Source organism: Vespula vulgaris, chromosome 8 (genome assembly GCF_905475345.1).
Source record: "Vespula vulgaris chromosome 8, iyVesVulg1.1, whole genome shotgun sequence".
NCBI classification, from domain to species: Eukaryota; Metazoa; Arthropoda; class Insecta; order Hymenoptera; family Vespidae; genus Vespula; species Vespula vulgaris.
In genome coordinates this window covers 5,257,274-5,279,262 of record NC_066593.1, presented here as the reverse complement: position 1 = coordinate 5,279,262, position 21,989 = coordinate 5,257,274, and the positions used below count along the sequence as shown (strand labels likewise).

The 21,989-nt window shown below is 34.6% G+C and overlaps 1 protein-coding gene and 1 long non-coding RNA gene across 6 annotated transcripts in view; one reads left to right on the top strand and one right to left on the bottom strand.

Moving 5' to 3' along the window:
• LOC127065730 (uncharacterized) overlaps positions 1-21,989 on the bottom strand; it is a 110,570-nt gene that overhangs the window by 61,865 nt on the left and 26,716 nt on the right. For 4 of the 5 annotated variants that reach the window (XR_007782170.1, XR_007782171.1, XR_007782167.1 and 1 more), the window contains exon 2: positions 2,589-2,938. This is a non-coding gene — a long non-coding RNA (uncharacterized LOC127065730). Of the gene's footprint in view, positions 1-2,584; positions 2,939-21,989 lie in introns of all 5 variants that reach the window. The other variant, XR_007782168.1, reaches the window with a different exon arrangement.
• Positions 17,269-21,989, top strand: part of LOC127065727 (uncharacterized) — a 39,751-nt gene continuing 35,030 nt past the window's right edge. The window contains exon 1 of the mRNA XM_050998504.1: positions 17,269-18,622. The gene's annotated coding sequence lies outside the window, so the exon portion shown is untranslated. The remainder of the gene's footprint in view (positions 18,623-21,989) is intronic.

Here is a 21,989-nt window from a genome sequence, read left to right as displayed (position 1 = left end):
CTCTGTCTCTTTTTCTTTTTCTTTTTCTCTTTCTGGTTCTCTTTCGCTCAAGTGGAATCTGTCGAACTTGTATCCAGCTTCGTTAATCAATACTTCGATATATCGAGTTTTACTTTGTATCGCATGGATTGGACGATGACAAATTTTTCGTTAAATACGATAAGTTCGGCGTACTATTTTATTTGATTTCTTTCTTTCTTTTTTTTTTTTTATTTTTCTTTCCCTTTTTTTCACTTTTTATTTCCCATCGAGCATGCTTATTGAAAATTTTATATTTTATTTTTATTAAATTTCATCTCACCCGATCCGAGCATAGAATTTTTTTTCGATATCTGATTATGTAGCCGTATTATCAACGTGTAGGTTGTTGCGTAATAAAAATCAGGTAACTGAAAAAAATCTGTTAACGACGACGTGATAATCGATGTGAACGATAAGTACGAATCACGAATTTTTTTCAAATGCAAATATCTAATTATTTATTGATATCATATATTCAAGAAAGAAAGAAATAGAAAAAAGAGTGACAGAAACTCTTTATTAAAATCTATTAATCGAACCAATCAACGAGAATGATCGTTCAGAGTAAAAAATTTTTCCAAATCGATACTTCGAATTATTCATACATCATACTAATAGATACATTCGACAAAGAGAAGACGAAAAAGAAAACAGAAAAGAAAGAAAAATACCAATCGAAAAATTAACAAAACCTATTCGATCTAATCCTACATAAACTATAAAACGTGTACGTACATAAATGTAAATGTATATATACTATATATTCTACATATCTAACTACAAATCTAAGAATATCCAATATATTATTATCTTATATATTTACATAATATCCGCCACATAGATGGAGGAAAAAAAATAAAGATAGATAGAAAAAAAAAATAAAAAAATAATATTAAAAAAAAAAAAAAAAGCAACAACAAGAAAAAAAAGATAAAAATTGACGAAACGAAACGAAACAAAACGAAACGGAACGGAACGAAACGAAACGAAACGAAACGAAACAAAACAAAACAAATTAAATTAAATCTACCCAATCAATAAAAACAACGAAATAAAGAGAGAGAGAGAGAGAGAGAGAGAGAGAGAGAGAGAGAGAGAGAGAGATAGAGAGACAGAGACAGACAGAGAAAGAGAAAGAGAGAGAGAGAGAGAGAGGTGTACTCGATGAAAAGACAAATAGTAGAAAACGATTTGGATAATTTAGATAGAGAGTAGCCCCTATCGAAGCTCAGCTATCCAAGCTGATCGATCTTCCGGTGTGGCGCGACTAACCGTGAAAAGCTGTCGGCGCACCGTAGCGCAGCCGCTGTCGCCATTCTCCTCCTCCTTCCTCACCCCTCTCCTCCCTATTCCCTCTCCGAATCCCTCATCTCGTAGCCACCCTACCCATCTAACCCCTCCTCATTCTCCTTTTCCTCATCCTCGGTCTCCACACCACCTCTTCATTCTCCTCATCCTATTCCTGCTTCTCCGATAACAAGAGTGTTTTACGCACCGCACCAAAATAATCCGATTACACGGCTACGCTTGCTGACCCGCAAAACGCGACCTTCCTTCATGGATATCGAAAGGAAAAAGAGGGAGAAACTAGATCATTAACCTCTTCCTCACTCTCTCTCTCTCTCTCTCTCTCTCTCTCTCTCTCTATCTCTCTCTCTATCTCTCTCTATCTCTCTTCTCACTCTCTCTCTCTTTCTCTTTCTATCCCTTTTTTACTTTATGTTTTTTACTAATATGTAATTTAATTTATGTATAAATATAAAATTTACTTATGTAATAAAAATCTAAACATTAGTTTATGTAACTAATGTACTAATATGTATATCTAAACTTTTTAAAATATATATCTAGTAATATACGAATAAAGATCCTTTGTCGATATAGATTGTTTTGTTTACTTGTTGATTATATACGTGTGCGTGTAATTGATTATGTAATATATAATATGTATAATAAATTGTAAATGTAAGTAAATTAATAATAATCAAAACTATATATATATATTAAAAACGATATTAAAAATATTAATATCTTTTATTAAAAAACTTTTACGTTCAATTAATTATAGAATTGATATAATCGAACCGATATCAATGAAAAATTGTTCAATAACCCATCGTACGAGTATCTTTTACTATTAATTTCTTTCATTATTGCTTACAAGTTTTTATCGTGATTTATTTATTCTTTATCATTAATAATAATAATAATAATATATATATATAAAAGAAAAATAATATTGTCAATCAGTTATTTATAATTAGAATAATCAAACGCGTTACGAGATTTATCGATAATTCTATAATCCCTAAGAACAACGATCGATTGCCTGTTTACGTAGAGTAAGATCAACAATAATGTTTAGACTGATGTTTAGACTAATGCAAGCAAGATAAGATAAATTAGAATTATATCGGTGGAGTACAAATTCCATGAAAAAATTGTTTTCTTGGTCAAAAGGAAAATATCTAGTTGAAAATAATGATAAAGTGTTATTATGTACGTATATAGACATACATACAAACAAATATATATATATATATATATATACATATATACATACTTACGTAGAAATAGATAGCAGTGAAGTCCAATTGGTCGTTCAGTGAAAGTCATTCGAGATCGATTCTTCGTGGTCGAGAAGTGAAACCTTTTTCTTCCATGTGACGACGTCGACAACGACGACAACGAAAACGATGACGACGACAACGACAACGACAACGACAACGACGATGTCTACGTGCTTTGCCTATGAGTTTCGCGAAATTTTACTCGCATGAATTCTTTCGAAAGTGTTCCTCGTCCTTCGTACGCTCCTTTTCACTTTTTTGTTTCTTATTCTTTTTTTTCTCCTTTTTACTTTTTTCTTTTCTCTTCCTCATCCTTTGCACGATCACAACAGGACAATACAGTTTACCTGCAAATATAAATATATTGGGTATTATAAAAATTGCAAAATAAAACTCCTAGTTGGATATCAAATTGTTAAGTAATTGTTACAGTTTTTATTAATATTGTTTTTTTCCTTTTGGAAGATGTGTAATTTTTTATAAATTTTATAATAATTTTTCTTTTTTTTTTAATTCAAAAAATATCCATAAATACGGACAAATAGAAATGATTGTATCTGTTACATTAGATTAATTATTTTCTTGTCAGGAATATATAAGTATTTCTACGATCGATATTACGTAAATACACGTTGGTGTATCAAAAAAAAAAAATTATGATGTACTTTCATTGAGATAATAATCGATCTTACAGATACAATTATTAATACTTTTTCTCTCAAAAATTGTTTTAACTACTACTTTGATACTAATATCACATAAATACATTATCAAAGATTATTCCAACGAATTGATATTGCTAAACGAAAAAGAAAAGAAAACGAAACAAATCATAATTATGATATACGTCAACAATAATTAAAAAAGCATTTAGCTGAATAAATCACACAATAAGCGTTACAAAAACAATTCAAAATGTGAAATTAATATTACTCGCAGGTGTTGAAAAGATATCGGTATAAACAAAAAAAAAAAAAAAGAAAAAAAGAAAAAGAAAGAATAATAAAAAGAAAAGCAGTAGAAAAAAGAAGAAAAAATGCAATAAAACTAGAACGAAACGGTCTTTTTATCGATTCGTTCGGTAGACAGAAAAAGTAGAGAAAGAGAGAGAAAGAGAAAGGGAAAGAGAAAAAAACGAGAGAAAGAGAGAGAGAGAGAGAGAAAGGAATATGGTAGTATAATATAAAAGCAAAGCAAGTTTAACGTAGGATATGTATAGTAATGGATGGTGACCGGGACCATACAAAGTCTCGATCCAATCTCCTCCTGCAGCTACTGAGAGGATCGGAGAAGAGAGTAGGATCGGGTTTCGAAGGATCGAAGCAAAGTGACTCGTAAGACTGGTAAACGCACTTCTCTTACAAATAAACTATCAAAGAAACGAGACTTCCTGGGCCCACTGAGTATCTTTCTTAATTTCTTTTTGCCAAGAGATAAGAGATTTTTACGAGATTCCTTTACAATGTCTACTCGACGAACTTACGTATCGTATATACTATACTTGATCATACTTCATCCAATTTTAAAATTAATAATTAATTCGATGGGAATCGTAATTATTTATTTCCTTTTTTTTTGCTTTTTATTGTTAAAATATCGATTAACATTGATTATCGTTAACGATTAGAACAAAATAAACGAGTAACGAAAATTTTGTTTAATGATCGTCGCAAAATTCGAAAATGAGAATAAAAATGAACAGAGGGAGAGAAAAAAAACAGCAAATCGTTATCGATAATCGATTGATTACGATGATTATTGATTAAAAGAGATGAAGAAAAAAAAAGGAAAAGAAAGAAAACGAGAGCGAGTGATTTTTGTGTTATTAATATTAAATCGATTACGATATCAATTCGAAATTGATAATATTATTATGTGTAAAATATTATTATTATTAGTAAAATTATACTTTAGCACTTTCTTTCATTATTATTAATAACAAGTCGATTACTACATTTCATATCTACAATTAATAATAGAAATAAATTCATCAATGTTATTAATAGTAAACCTGTAGCGAAATATGATCGACATTAAAAAAAAAAGGAAAGAAAAAGACAAATAATCTTATTTTATCAACATTAAATCGATTACAATATCTCAATTCATAATCGATAAGAAAAACAAATCGTTCAGTTATTAATAAAAATCCATTATTATCGCTATTAAAAATCAAACGAACGAAAACACGTAAATGTACCTGCCGTTTCGTATATATTATTATTAACAATAAATCGATAATGACGTTTCAATTCATAATTAATAAGGCAAACAAATGCGTTAGTCGTTATTAATAAAAATATATTATCCTATCGGTTCTCAAAACATTACAAAATTATCAAATAAACATATAAACGCACATACAAACCAACGAACGAACGAACCGACCGAGCAAGACAAAAAGATCAGAAGAAAACGAAAAAAAAGTAAAAAAAAGTAAAACAAAAAAAAGAACAGAAAAAAGAAAAAAAATGAGATAGAAAAATTTTGGAAAAAGAGAGTTGGTTTAAAGTCTGCCGGAGAAACTTTCATGGAGAAAATTTTGTTCGGAGTTAAGGGTAGGGCGGAGAGAGGTGAGGGACAGGGTGAACAGGGAAAGGAGACAGGGGTGAAGGGAAAGGGGAGAGAGTAGAGAGGGGGAGGGGATAGAAAGGTGGGTTTTGAAGTGTACGAAAGGAAACGGAGGGGTCTCTCGAGTAAATGGGCAACGCGATGCTGTCCTGGATGGCGAGGGAGAAATGCGTTGAGAAAGTGAGAGAGAAAGAGAAAAAGAGAAAGAAAGAGAGAGAGAGAGAGAGAGAGAGAGAGAGAGAGAAAAGGGTCGAAAAAAGGAAGGGATGTAAACGTTAAGGATGGTAGGGAGATTCGTCGAGTCCGATCTTACGAAGCTTCCGAACATGCTTTTCAATATTTACGAATAACTACGGCCGATTAACTAGAAAGGCAGGAACGAAGGGCAAGATGAAGAGAGGGGGAAGGGTGAGAGGAGGTGGTGGGAGGGAAAAGGAGGAAAGAGGGAAATGGTCGGCAGTCGAGTGGCAAAGCTCGAAGAGAGTGAGTGAGAGAGAGAAGGGGGAATGAATTAACCTTCCTGACTCATTCTCTCTCTCTCTCACTCTCACTCTCTCTCTCTCGCTCTCTCTCTCTCTCTCTCTCTCTCTCTCTCCTTCATTTTCTTTTTCTCTCTCTTTCTTTCACGAAATCCTGGCCAGGATCTCATGATATAACGTTAACCCGATGAATCGTAAATTGCTAGAACAGATAAAGGGCAACGGAGCAACGATGCGTATCGACGAAGAATACTGCCCTAAACTGCCCTTTCCTGCCCTTTTCAAAGATAAAACAAAAACGTGACCGATTTTTTCCCAAAAGTTTTACTACTTGTAGTTTGAATTCTCCTGAAATATTTTTGTTAAGTTTTCCCTTTTTTTTTTACTATCGTCGATATTATATCTTTATGTCTATGATATATCCATCCGTTTATAGTCACACTTTATGATAATAAAAATGATATAGAGGGAATAAAAAATTATCCTACGAGGAAGTAAACCAGGGACGACTGTTAATTGAATAAATATATATATATATATATATATATATATATATATGTATAAAAAAAATGTTTAATAAACAATCTCACACGAGACAAGAATCGGTATATCAATTAATTTATTCGATTTATATCATCTTGATTGAAACGATTTTCCAACACACACACACACACACACACACACACACACACACACATACGTACAGAGTTACACACACTAGTACACACATATATGTATACGTACGTGGAGAGGGAGAGGGAAAATAGAAAAAAAAAAAAAGACAAAGAGTAACCAATTATGTTCCTACATAATAAACATCGAGACAACAAAAGTGGAGAGAGTGAGTATGAAAGTGAGATAGAATGAAAGTGTATGGGTGTGTACGAGAAAAAGAAAGAAAGAGAAATAGGGAGAGAAAGAGAGAGAAAGAAAAAGGAAGAAGAAGAAGAAAGGTAAAGGAATATGTCGCGAAATGGAACGAGCCGTTGTCAAGCAACGCTCGCATTGTTATCGATCATATGCTTGCGAACGAAGTATGTGCTTGAGATTAACGATAGACGGATGGATGGACGGACAGACAGACGGACAGACAGAGAGACAGACAGACGAAAACAGAAAAGTTTCAAGAGAGAATTTTATAAAGTAACATTCATTTATTCCCCCAACCCGAATATTAATTGGACTATGGCTGAAATCATTTTTGCATTTCATTTGCAAAATCTTTCTAAATAGTTATGTAAATTATTGTTGTTGTTGTTGTTGTTGTTGTTGTTGTTAATATTATTATTAATATTATTATTGTTACTATTATTATTAGAAGGATTATCTTTTCCAATAATCTCCTCGCACACGTATACATACTTTTTAATTCTTAACCCTGTAAAACTAGTAAAAAAAAAAAAGAAGTTTGAAAGCAAAAAGAGAAAAAAAAGGGACATATTACATAAGGTGAAACTTATGATACGAGTTAAAAGATCATCTTAAGCTATGTTATAATATATGATTTCTTTTTTTCTTATGTCAAAAAAGGAAAAATAATTTATATATATGTAATTATATGAAGTGCTCTCACGCACACATACACACTTTCTCTCTCTCTCTCTTTCTTTCTTATGATATAACTTACAGAATTATGCTATAGCATGACATAATGCAAAACTTTTTTTGGTGTTAAAAAAAAAAAAATAAGAAAAAGAAAGAAAAAAAAACTGAAATCATATAATGCGAGATTCTCATAGCATAACTTACAATATTACGCTTTACTATGTAACAATGTGTTTTTTTTAGTGTCTTAAAAAAAGAAAAGAAAGAACAAGAAAAAGAAGAAAAATTATATAATGCGAAACTTATAGCACGTATTATAAGTACACCATACCATATATAATCCATATATCATTGCTAGCAGTAAACACGACCTTGGAACCTATTCCGATTAATAATAGATTTCGTCTAAAAAAAAAAAAAAAGAAAAAGAAAAAAAAACAATAAAATAGAATAAAATAGAATACAAACAAAAAGAAAATGAAGAAGAAAAAAGGAAAACCGATATAAATTAGGGTACGATCAAACGAATACAGAACAGACCCAAATAGAAATTACTTAAATAGACGAGTTAACAAGGAGCGTTTAATTGTCGTGATTGTACTTTGCTTTTTCTTTTTCTCCCTTTTCTTTTTCCTTTTAATTTTCCTTTAAATTTGAACGACGGGGGGTAAGAAATAAAAGTATCGCGTAGCAAAAGAGCGACGTCTAGTAGTAAGTTTGGAAAAGAATGTGACGCGTTAAAAAGGGTTGAGAAGAAGACGAGAAACGAGGCAGGGGGGGAGGTGCAAAGGGATCAGAAGGGGTGAGAAGGGGGGGGTAAAGGGGTAAGAGCGGGAACGACAAGAGAAGGAAAGGGAAGGAGGTCTTAGTTCGTCGGCAGGATGTGCATAGAGAATTTTGAGACTCGATGAAAATCGATCGGTGTGTCCCTCCTTCCCTCTCAACCTCTCTCCCTCCCTCCCTCCGACCCTCCCAGCACCCTTCATCTCCTCACCCTTCACACCGCTCTCCTGCCCGGTTAGAGAGACCGGCTGTCCACAGATTGCCGGTCTGCACACCGAAACACATACATACGTATTTACGTACTGTAGTAGATACGTAACGTGTGTATATATATATATATATATATATATATATATATATATATATGTACATATATATATTATGTATATACACATACGTACGTACTCTGTAGAACGAGGAAGCCACGTGTAACACATTCAACAGAGATTCCATATACATGTATATATATATATATATATGGCATAGATACATACACGTACATAGAAACGCGGGTGCACACCCTCCTGCGTGTAAAAGAGAGAGAGAAAACGAGAGGTGGCTACGTGACGATCGGTGCGTGTAGGGAAGAACGGTAGACGAACCAGAACAAAAGACCCTCTTTCTTTCTCTCTCTCTCTCTCTCTCTCTCTCTATCTTTTTCTTTCTGTCTCACTTTTTCTTTCTTTCTCTACTTTTCGTGAGATCGAGAGAGAAACACGAATCCACTAAGTCGACTGTGAGAGAGCGACAAGGACAGTCTCTTTCTCTCTCTCTCTCTCTCCCTCTCTTTCTTTCTTTCTCACATTCTTTCTTTCTTTCTTTCTTTCTTTCTCGTTTGGTACTCACTCTCTCATTTTCTCTTTCTCTCTTTCTCTCTCTCTCTATAACCTCAGCACTCTCTCCCCCCACCATTCCAACACCCCGCCCCACCGTTTACTCCTGCTTCATCCTGCTTCCAACAGAGCTTTCGAGAGTTGCATTCGCTCTCAACTCGAGACGCTCGATATTTTAATTCCTACCGATCGACCAACCTTCTCTTCCTCCTCCTCTTCCTTCTTTCCCTCCTCTTCCACCCCCTCCTCATCTTCCTCTTCTGCTTTCTCTTCTTCTTCTTCTTCTTCTTCATCTTCTTTTCTTCTTCTTCTCTGTCTCTTTTATTTCTTCTCGTCCCATGTATTCGTGTGTGTAAAGGAAAGAGAAAGAGAGAGACAGAGACAGAGAGAGAGAGAGAGAGAGAACAAACTACCCCAATGAGACACCACACATATATTCTAGCCAGCCGAAAAATTATGCCAACGTGCTCTACGAATTTTCCGTCCGAATGCATCCCACCCTGTCTTGTTTAACGATTGGTTAACAGAGGGAATGTCCAAAGAAATTTTTTCTCTTATGTTGAGTCGATTAAATTAAATGATCTCTTTTTCTTTTCTTTTCTTTTTTTTCCTTTGTATTTCTAACGAAGTAATAATATTTTGTAACGATTGTATATATATATATATATATATATATTGAATGATTTCGTAGATTAATTGTGTTAAATTAAACAGTTATATCTATATATATATAAATTACTTTACAAATAAGATATTTTAATTTATTAATAAAAAATAATATAAATAGAATTACATTAAAATTTATATATATATATATATATATATATATATATATATATATATATAGAAGCAACTAGTTTCTTGAATATTCGAATGTCTATATAAAAGACCGGTTGAGTTAAAAGCCCCGCTTAACGATGATCGATAAGGAATCGCGATAAATTCGTATCAATTAGTCATCGATATCGATAACTCGATAATCGCGAATATCAGTTCGAAAAAAGAAACATATGTATGTATGTATGTATGTTTAGCTTCGAATTTGCCGTGAAAACTTGCCACTCGTTTGTTCCACTTCGATCGAATTTCAAAGTGTTGATCACTATACACAAAACACGTACGTACGTATAGAGCATACATACGAACATACGTACATACATGTATATATCATACATGAATGCATACATACATACAGGCATGCATGCATGCATGCATGCATGTATGTATGTATGTATGCATACATATGTATTCGTTGGCGGTGAAGTCCTCGAGAAATCGCAGCTCGTGACGCTATAAGAGTAAAAATACGATACCACGCTCTCTTGCTCGTTATCTCTCGTGTGCTTCTGCTAACGGAATATAAGCGATCTCTCGAATGCTTAGATCAGGTGAAAATAGATCTTACGTCAGGGTTTAACACGAATTCCGAACGATATACGATAGTTTAGATTAAATTTTCAATTTATTTCGAAAATGGTTTATCGATTGTTATCAAGTATGTATATGTGTGTGTGACATATATATATATATATATATATACGTACCTATGTATGTATGTATGTATATATGTATAAATTACGTTAATTTATACATAAATTATATAGTAGTTACACTTATTACACATCTTATATTATTATACAAGTTATAAATATCTATATTTAATTTATATTTTACACATACATGTATAATACAAATTTAATATAATTTATAAAATTATATACAAGTTTACTTCTATATATATATAAGTTAGAAGATATATTCTTCTTTTCTTCAAATAAAATATTTCTATTTATATTATAAACAAAAAATATATATATAAACAGAATTAGAATAAAATCTGGTATACCTACATCGGGAAAAAGACTAAATCGAAAAAAAAAAGAAAAAAAATGAGGAAGGAAGAAAGAAGAAAAAACAAAAGAAGTATAAGAAGAAGTCTAAAAAAAGGAAACGAAAACGTAATAACCAAAATAAACAGCTTATCTATAAGCGATACTAAACGAGTCAATATTTTGCATGTGAACATTGCTTGACGAAAAATTAGGCACAAAAATTCACAAGTTCGTTATCTATTTCGAGTTTTCTTCACGATAAGAACGTCGAGACGTTCATTAATTATCTCTTCGTTATTTCACTATATATATATCTATATACTTGCATATATACATGTATATACATATATATGCATATATATATACATATATATATATATATATATATGTATGTAGATACGATATAATACATATATGAAATGCATCGAAAGAATGTCCGAAGGCTATCGATACATTGTTTTAAGTTCATTTTGATAACGTCGTCCGTTATCAATGATACGAACGTTAATAATGAACGAACGATCGCATATGTTTCGTTATTATAATAATTCGATTAACTTTTTATTTATTTATATATATATATACTTTTTTTTATATTTCTTCAAAAGTAATTACCAATGGAGAATAACTATTACTTTAATCTTTCTTTCCTATGTAAAAATGAATTTTCTACGATTACGCCTTCGCGACGATAATAACCAATAATAAAATTTTATTGAATAAACACGTCTTATAAAATTAAATAAATAAAAAAAAAAAAACAAGAAAAGAGAAAGAGGAAAAAGTTTTACAAAATCGTTATAAAAATAATTGAAGACATTTTCGGGTAGGTCAATTTGTGTTCTTTGCGTATACATTGTATCTGTATGTATGTAAGTTCCTATGTGTGTGTCTAACAACACTTTTCGGATTTGTAGAGATTACCTGAGGATTAAGAAGGTTAAATGATCTTTTCGAATTAGGAAGGATTTGAAAGAAAGTGCGAAAGAGAGAAAGAGAGAGAGAGAGAGAGAGAGAGAGAGAGAGAGAGAGATAGATAGAGAAATTGAGATAGATCATGACAGAAGGAGAGAGAGAGAAAGAAGGGAAATAGAAACGTCATGTGCTACCTACTAGTAAGCAAGTTTGTCCTTCGAGTTTCTAACGTGTACGTCGAACACGACGACAAGTAAATGTACGCTTCTCTCTCACGGTAGTAGGTCCGACTTTTACGGGAAACGTTGAGAGGTGTAATATCCGAGGAAGGACAACTCACTGTAGAGAGAAAGGAAGCTCGCCTTAGAAAACCTCTCGAAAGTCGTCCTACTATACCAAGCCGAACAGCGACGTTCTCTCTCTCTCTCTCTCTCTCTGTCTATCTGTCTTTCTCTTTCTATATCTATATCTATCTTTCTCTCTCTCTCTCTCTCTCTCTCTCTCTCTTTCTCTCTCTCTCTATGTATCTATCTCCGTCTCGTTCCGTCTTTCCTTCTTTTTCTCTCTCACCCGTCACTTTTATTTTTCTCTATTCTCTTGCAATTCTTGTTATTCGTTGCCATTCTCGGATCGTTTAAAAATAACACTGTCAAAGATGATTTATTATAAATGCATTTATTTGCATTTATAATGATTAATTATATATGTAATCTAGAATATATGTGTAGATATATTTATCTACAATCGTTTAATATTTACCTTGTTTTGTAACTGTATAATTTTCTATAATTATATATATATATGTGCGTGTGTGTGTATATAAGTAAACAAATAAATAAAAGAATTACAAAAAAATTAAAATAAATTTTGCAATAAGAAAACATTTTCTATCCGTCGTTAAAATAGAAAACAATAAAAGGAGGAAAGAAAACGAAAATAAATACGAAAACAAATAAAAGAAATAAATAAATAAATAAAAATAAGAAACTTGTCCAAAAAGATCGAAGTGTTCTTTCAAGCATTTACAGCTTACACAAACGTATACTAACAACGTATATAAAAAGGATCGAACGATGGACTAAACATTGCTATAGTTAAAGAATCCCGTAAGGATCTCGTAATATCGTTAATCTTTTCATTCTCTTTCTCATTCTTTATTACTTTCTCAAGGCTCTATACAGCATGAAAATGCTTTGGTTTCGTAGAATAGAATTTTCGAAAGCCGTCGCTTTGGATTGGAAGGCGAGCAACGATAGTGATGGTGTTGCTGTAGAAGGATAAGGAGGAAAAGAAGGATAAGAAGAAAGAGGAGGGATATTTTCGACGTGACGAGAGAGAGGAAACACATTTTGGATCCTATGCTTTTCCACGATAAAAAGGGGTGAAAGGAAGAGAAACGAAGGGGTAAAAAAGAAGAGAAGAGAAGAGAAGAGAAGAGGAGGGAGAAAGCGAATAGAATGAGAGAGGGATGGATAGCAGGCAGAGAGAAAGAGAAAGAGAACAACTTCGATTTTCCCGCTTTTCCAAATATTATCCGGCACGAAACCTGGCCGATTCTAACGCTGGATATAACGTTGGCTAAAAGCGAGAAAAATCTCCGATGTGGCTACGTAGTAAGTACTTACTTCGCGAGGAAAGAGCCGAAGGATGGCCGAAGGAAACGAAAGAGGATGAGGAGGTTACAACGTAATGGTAGAGTAGAGAGAAACGTTGAAGAAGTTTACGCGCGTTTGTACGTATAAATGTATGTATGTATGTATGTATGTATGTATGTATGTATGTATGTATGTGTGTGTGTTTAGTTGTTTGTGTGTGTGTTGGTGTGCAAGGAAGAGGGGGAGGAGGTAAAGCACGCGGGCGAGGGGAAAAACGACTCGGAACTCGCGAGCCGTAGCGGTACTCGTTTTCTTCGCTGCCATACACATACACAGAGAGAAAGAGAAAGAGGGAGGGAGAGAGAGAGAGAGAGAGAGAGAGGGAGAGAGAGAGTGAGAGAGAGAAGTTATCCACCTTGCCACGAAATCGAATAAATCGTCATTTCTCTCTCTCTCTCTTTCTCTTTTTTTTCTTTCGTTGATTCGATCAGTAGAGGTCATCGAACCGAATTAATTCCAAACAAGATTTATACATATATACGTATATATATATATGTATGTATGTATATATATGTGATATAATTTATAAGATATATGTATATGTGTGTGTGTAATCATAAATTCGTCTTATCTTTTATTATCTGATCTTACAGATCGAAAGTATCATCTATTATTCGACATGACTATTTACCATCTTTCTCATATCTCCATCCCTCTTACTTCATGTTCCTTTCCTTTCTGTATCATTTTCTTTTTTATTTTCATTTTTTTTTTCTTTTCTTGTTTCTCTCGTAAGAAGAAAGCTCGCTCCATGTGTAAAAATTGGAGTAAGGATCTCGGGGTTGAAAATTCGTAGAACCGTAGGGTACAAAACTCTTGGCGATCGAGCGTTTCAGATAGGCCGTTGGTAAAGAAAAGTCGTCGTAATATTTCACGGAGGGCGAACGAGGAAGTAGCGACGACGATGGAGGAAGAGGAGGAGGAAGAGGAGGAGGAGGTGGAGGAGGAGGAGGAGGAGATGGTGTTGTAGAGAGGGAAGAGGAGAGCAAGAGGAGGAGGAGGAGGAGGAGGAGGAGAAGGATGAGGAGGAGGAGAGGAAGAGGGAAAGGTTTGAAGAGAAAGAGAAAGAGAAAGAGAAAGAGAGAGCGAGCGAGAGAGAGAGAGAGAGAGAAAGAGAAGTCGAAACGAACTCGGTGCTCGTTTCTATGCAGCGGTATTTGCTTGCCTTGCAACGAGGTATTTCAGAATAGTCATTATCACTAGTTCGCTTCCTCCTCATAATAGAAACTCGAATGGATCGCCTCGACTTTTCTTTTTTCTTTCTTTTTTCTTTTCTTTTCTTTCTTTCCTTCCTTCCTTCCTTCCTTCCTTCTATCTTTCTTTCTATCTATCTTTCTTTCTTTCTATCCTTTTTCTTCTTCTCTTTCTCTTCTCTATCTCTCTCTCTCTCTTTCTCTCTCTTGAGTTCTCTAAAGCTCTCGATCTTTCTCTCTCTCTCTCTCTTTCTTTTATTTTTATTTTTCTTTCTTCCTTTCGAACGATCGAAACTATCATAGAAACAGCACAGCAATATATACGTAAATACGATTATTGCTTAGACTTTTACCTATACATACACTCTGGATATTATATGGATACAATTACTTACGTGTGTATTCGCAAATATTCGAACGACTTTTATGGCTATCCGTTATTACGTAGCTCGTTAAAATCCTAGATAAATATGTGTATGTGTATGTGTGTGTCATGTCTTTCCTTTTAACTATCAACTCACATTTTCTAAAGTTCTTTCGTTGAAATATCGTGAATATACGAAGATCGATGTCACAAGTGGATCATCTCTTTCGTTCTCTCTCTCTCTCTCTCTCTCTCTCTTTCTTTCTCTTTCTCTCTCTACTTCTTTTTCTATCTATCTATTTTTCTTTCTTTTTCTATCTTTAGATATTTTTCGGTTTCGTTCACGAAACTACTGGCTATCTACAGTTACATTCGTCAATTAAGCCCTATTTGAAAATACATCGTGGAAAAGCCGGCCATCAGCCGCAAAGGTAAATACGTCCCTTTCCCCCTTCTTCCCTTACCTTTTACTCTCCTCCGCTTCTCACTCGTACCAGTACTCGTCCGTGCTTACAAAGTTATGCCGTATTTCTCGTTAAATAACGGAAAGGTAAAAGGAGAAGGATGATGATGATGAAGAGTAGGAGAGGAGAAGGAGGAGGAAGAGGACGGAATGAGTAGGATACGAAAAAAAAAAAATAAATAAATAAAGAAAAAAGGAACAAAAAAAAAAGAAACAAAAAAAAACAAATACATATTCCTGAGTTCACCGACGAGCCCGCTCTCGCATTATCTTCCGCGTTTTGCTTTTCGAATATGAAACAAACATCTTTCGGTATTTTCGATTAAATTTCAACGAAGATAATTATGAAAAATAAAAGGAAATTATTAGATGTAATTTAAGTACATTCAGAGACAGATCATTTAGATGGATATCTAATAGATATAGATACACATATATGTACGAATGTACGTATGTATATATATTTTTTTTCTTTTTCAATGATCTCTTTGAATATTTTCAACAAGGACGATAATTCGTCAGATTTCGTATGCACATATATATATATATATATATACATACATAACTGAATTCAAATGGAGCACTAAACCACCGATAGAAGGACTATATTATCGATTAATCGTGATTCGCGATAAAAAGTCCCACTTTCGATTTTCCATTCGAACGAATAAATTGAAACCAAAATGTAAGCGCTAAAGCTCGGGTACGAACGATCTCGATATTCTCGATTTTCAATGGATCCGATTGGTTAGAGAGTCAAAAGCACATTGTCATCGTATACGTACATACATACATACATACATATATATATACACACATATATAAATACATACATATATATATATGTTATCTATAGACATGTATAAATAAATAAATAAAATATATATATGTAAATATAAATATATATATACGCATATATACACTAACATACATCGATACGTGTGGCAAACCAACATAGAGAACGAAAGAGAAAGAGAAAGAGAAAGAGAGAGAGACGCCTTACCGCTTTCAAATATATCCCCGTCGAGCATCCATAACAAACCCTTCCTATCTCCCATTAAATCAAACGCAAACCGCCCGGCGAGCCGACAGTTCATTTAACCCGCCCCCTTCCGTGGCGGCGCTCGACGACCACCCCGCCCTCTATCTCTCTCTCTCTCTCTGTCTCTCTCTCACACACTCTAACACACTCTCTCTCTCTCTCTCTCTTTCTCTCAAATCATCCGTTCGTCAGAAGCTCGACGCCGTGTGTTCTTCCACCCTCTCGTGACGTGCTCGATTTCGTTTAGAACGAAACAAAAGATAAAAGACAGGAGAGAGAGAGAGAGAGAGAGAGAGAGAGAGAGAGAGAGAGATTCGAAGGAAAAGTATTCCTTATGCTTTCACGAATCGTCCACACCACGAATAAAACTGGTGCTTGCGATTAGTCGCGATTAGAGAAGGCAGCTACCGTTTTCTTCTCGAGTGTTACCTCGAGAAATCACATTTCTATGTATATATATGTATATTTTCTTCCATAGAAAAAGAGTAAGATAGCAGACAGATAGACAGACAGACAGACAGACAGACAGACAGACAACAGACAAACAGACAGAGAGAAAGAGAGAAGAACGAAGGACGTACGGTGAGTTTAAGCGCCGTTGGAAAATAAGAGGTTAGAGGAAGAAGTGAGGAGGGAAAAGAGGAGGAAGAGGAGGAGGAAGAGAAAGAGGAGAAGGAGAAGGTGGAGGAGGAAGGAGAAGCGCGCTCGAGGTGGACGCGATGTGCGCACAGAAAAGAGAAAGAGAAGGAGAAGGAGAGAGAGAGAGAGAGAGAGAGAGAGAGAGATAAAAAGAAAGAAGAGCGCGAGTCGAGCGAAAGGAGAGCGAGGAGGAGTAAGAGGAAAGAGGAAGGATGATGGGCGAAGAAAGAGAGAGAGAGAACGAACGAGTGAGAGTGAGCGAGCGAGCGAGAGAGAGGGAGACTACGGAGAAGCGAAGAGGGGACTCGGAACTCGTGTCGTAGCGGTGCGACGATCGGTCGGGTATCTTCGTGTCGTGAGCCACACGCTCGGCCGGTATCGGCTCGCATACGCGCTCAGTCGTGCTCGGGCCTTGCTCGCGTACGGACGTTTTTCTTCTTGCATCAAGTTGTATCTCGTGCGCGCGCCGAGAAAAACTTCGGACTTGGGACATAGAGAGATAGATAGAGTTTGAGAGTGTTTTAGCTTACTCCTCATCGCCGAGGTCACCGCACACTTTCTACATCTCTCTCTCTCTCTCACGATTCGATTCTGTTTCTCTCATCCTCTTATCGTTGTTACTTCTCCATTCGCTTTGAATTGCTCTTTTATTTCGGCCGATAATACTTGGTCGGATTCTTAATCGAAGTTATTGTTTGATCGTGCTGAACTATATTAATGACATTAGAAAAGTGCAAAAGTTCGTATTTAATATCGGACCGAATTTATATGTGTGAGAAACGATATAGTGCTATTCGCGTGTTATTCGATATTTAACGAAGTATAGGAGAAGCGAAAAAGATATATTGATAGTGTATTGGAAGCTGCGGGAAACATCCATCGGTGTCTCATCTGTCCTCCTACTATTATACTATTACTACTCCTACTAATATTACTACGGGGGTATTAACAGCGGTCTCGAGTAACAGTGATAATCACGGACCGCTTTAAACGGTGCGCGAGTGACGCTCTCGCGATCCTAACGTGTTCCGATTAACTTCGTTCCGTTACGCGTATTCCCTCGAGTGTGCGCTCCACAATATATATATATATATATACACACAAATATATACATCGTACATACATATACATAGCCACATATATATATATATATATATATATATATATATATGCACAATATAAAGTGAGAGGACTCGCGGGAGTAGGAAGAAGGAACAAAGAAACGACGTGCCTACTACACTATTACTACTAAACTACTGTGAATCTCTCTCGGTGTAAGAGAGAAAGAAGAAGAAGAAGAAGAAAAAGGGAAAAAAGAAAGAAAGAAAGAAAGAAAAAGTGAGAAGAAAAGAGAAGGAAACACGAGAAAGGGGTGTCCATCGTTGATTAATATCTTTCTATCTCTTTCCCTCTATCTCATTCACTCACACTCCCCCTCCAATACTACTTCGTCCTCTTATTCGACTCTATTCTTCGCAAGAGCAAAAGCTGCAATAATCCAACAGCATCCAACATCAAGCAATAGCAACAACGTCAACAACAACAACAACAACAACAACAACAACACCACCACCGTAATCGTCGTCGTCGTCATCATCATCATCATCATCATCGTCGTCGTCATCATCGTGGTGGTGGTAGTAGTGGTGTCGTGTCAATTGCATCCTTCGTACGACGTCGACGACGCGACAGCGACGACTTCGGATTGTCTCTTGAGGTAAAGTGATTTTTAAATGACGTCACGGGAGAGAACATACGTCAAGTTGAGCAACCTCCGCGACCACGTACGCCACCGACTACCGTGTCTGATCCCCTCTCTTTCTCCTCATCCTTCCCCACCTCCATCTCCATCTCCCTTCCCTTCCCCTCCCACCACCCCAGCAGCAGCACCACTACCACCACCCCTCCCATTCCCGCTATCCTCGATCGCACGTACGCACTCCTATCGTGTCGTACCACACGCATACATATAACATCTATCTATCTATCTATCTATCTATTTAGATATCTATTTAGCTAGCTAGCTAGCTAGATATATATCTATCCATCTACCTATATATCTTATTTTATTTTATCTTTCTTTCCGTCTTTCTTTCTTTCTTTCTTTCTCAATTTTTGTTATCTTTTTATTTCTTTCTTTCTCTCGCACGTGCTATAAGAATAATGATATTACGTATCGGTCGCGACATGTCGATGGATAGTATAATCTGGATAATGCGTCGCCGTGGGTTTTTATATGAATACCTATATTACGCATACATATGTATGTGTAATATATATATATATATATATGCATAACACGTATAAATGTTATATGATATCTTCTTCTTCTTCTTACGTTGACGCAGGTAATAGGGAATTCCGTCCAACTAAATGATATATATATATATATATATATATATATATATATAATATGTAACTATGATCGCGTGGCACGTAAGCACGTTATCTTAGAAACACAACTCTACCAAGAATCGATGAGCATATCGCAGAAACGAACGACGTCGATCGAATTCCGAATAATCGCTGGTTGTATAAAAGTCCATTTGAAGTATTTAGATACTTGAAATATTTGCTTCTTTCGTAGATTCTTTCTTCCTATCGTTCGATTAGTTGCTTTCGTTGGATTCGTTCCTTCGTATTTTTCTCAAAATTCATTCAATGATTCATGCGTAATGTTTATTACGTGTTTATTATGTACACCACCTACTAATACATTGGTTTGGTATTTACAAGAAGATATCACTAAATCACTCGACGCTATTCGATTTATCACGTCTAGCGTCTGCTTAGGGAATGCCATTAAGCGGATTGCTCCGGTGCTATCGATTTTGTACGCTTTATGCATCAGCCCTCCTCCTCCTCCTCCTCCTCTCTGGAACGTGCGATCTTTGTAAATCCATATATACTCTTGTTCTTTCTCTCTCTTTTTTTCTCTCTCTGTGTTTCTGTCTTTATCTCTTTCTATCTTCTAATTTACGCTTTCTCTCACTTAACTTTGATCTCTATACGTTCTTGCTTCTTTGTCGAACTTAACTCGATAATAAATTCCATAGTACCAGAAATCTCTTATATATATATATATATATATATATATAACTTTATCATACTCATCGTACATATATATGTACGTGTTTGCATATGTATTTATAGCAAAATTTAGGGAGACCCAAGTGTGAAATTTATTTTTATCAGACATAAGCAAGATGACGCTTACGATATGTTTCACGTTCGTTTTTCGTGTTTCTCGAAAGAGAGAAAGGGAGAGAGAATGTTCCGATTCCTCCTTCGTTCTTTCTGACGTCATCTTTGTTATCTCGAGAAACGCATATAGTTCTCCTTATCTCTCCTTCTACTTTTTCTTCGTCTTCTCCTTCTTCTTGTTCTTCTCCTTCTCCTCCTCTTCCACCTTTTCTTTGCGTTCGATTTCGCAAAATTTGTTTAAGTAACTTAACCTTCGGCAATTCATTGCTATTGAATCAGTTGATTAATCTGTTTATTATGTTCTTTGTTATCCACAGAGCTATTAGCAAAAAAAAAAAAGAAATGAAAGAAAAAAATTTTTTCCCGATCGATTTTAAACGATCGACTACTTAGATTTTGTCGATAGAATATATTCAACTCCTTTTTCTTTTCCTTTTTTAATTTAATTTAATTTTTATGAAACATTACATTAAATTAAATTGATAAAAATAATTTTTCTTAATTATATATATATATATATACACACACACACAAACATATGTACATGATGGTTGATTAATTAAGATATTTTTAGAAAGCCATTGGTAATTTAACTATAACGAGAAAGAGAGAGAAAGAGAGAGACGATTGAAAGCAGGATTTCTCTGTAATTTTCCGTGGATAAATCTATGTACACTGATTTTACTGTCGTAGAACGTAGAGAACGTTGTACGTAAGTATTAGCGTTGGTATTAGAGCGTGTTCGTATAACGACAGTTCTTGAACTTCCCACGAATTCGATATCGAAGTTGAAAGGGAAGTTCGGGCCCTCGTGACCGTTCCCTTCGTTAAACCTAACGCGAAAGCTTCCTTCGATCGAGAGCATTAAGTGCATATGTCAAAAATTTCAAAAACTCCTTCGACCTTTCGTACGAAAAGATTCTTTTCGAAAAGATTTTTATATCAGAAAATAATTCGTTTTGTCAAATAGATAGCGATGTATATTTTTTTGAAAAATCTATGATTTGTTTAATGACGTTGTTTATTCGATTATAAAAACGGATTAAAGTTTAAAAAAAAAAAAAAATTAGCGGAATGAAAATCGGCGTGATAAATGTTTCTATTTATATTTACGATTACGAAGAAGAAAAAAAAAAGAAACGAGCAATGAAAAATATTGTTGTAAAAAATATTGGCATGAGAACGAAAATGATTCGTCAAGATGGCGGATCGGATTTTAACTTTCCCCAATTATGATCTTTCTTATTTTTCGGATAAAATCGAGATGACGCGCGCAGATAAAAAGAAGAAAAAGAAAGATAAACAAAATGATTCAACTTGTTGTGTCAGAAATCGAAAGGACAAACAAACTTATCGCTATGAGATATTATTAGAAAATTTCAACTAATCGTATTTTGTACTCCATAGAAAAATAACACAACCCTCGATCTATAATATCTTTTCGATCTCATTCTCTTTCATTCCTTATCTCTTCCTTTTTCAAAACAAATATTTTCTTACGAATTACTACTCCGATATCAAAATCATGTAATACAATATAAATTTCCATTGGAGCGAGGCTGAATAGGAAAAAGAAAAAAAAAGAAGAAGAAGAAGAAAAAACAACGAGATAAGACGTGTTTACGTCTTTATAGTAAAGTGAAATCTTCGAAGAAGTAAAGAAAAGTTAACGCTCGTTAGTATATATTTTCTTGGTCACGTGATTTCAATGACGATAAATCTTTACAAAGTAAAATACTTATACTACTCTTCGTCGTGCCTTAGAACATAACATATCCGGTAGTTAGTTACTTATCGCAAAGGGACTTTCGAATTGGTAAACAATGCAAACGTTTCTAAGACAATTCAACGAAGTTGAAGTTACATTCAATTTGATAAAT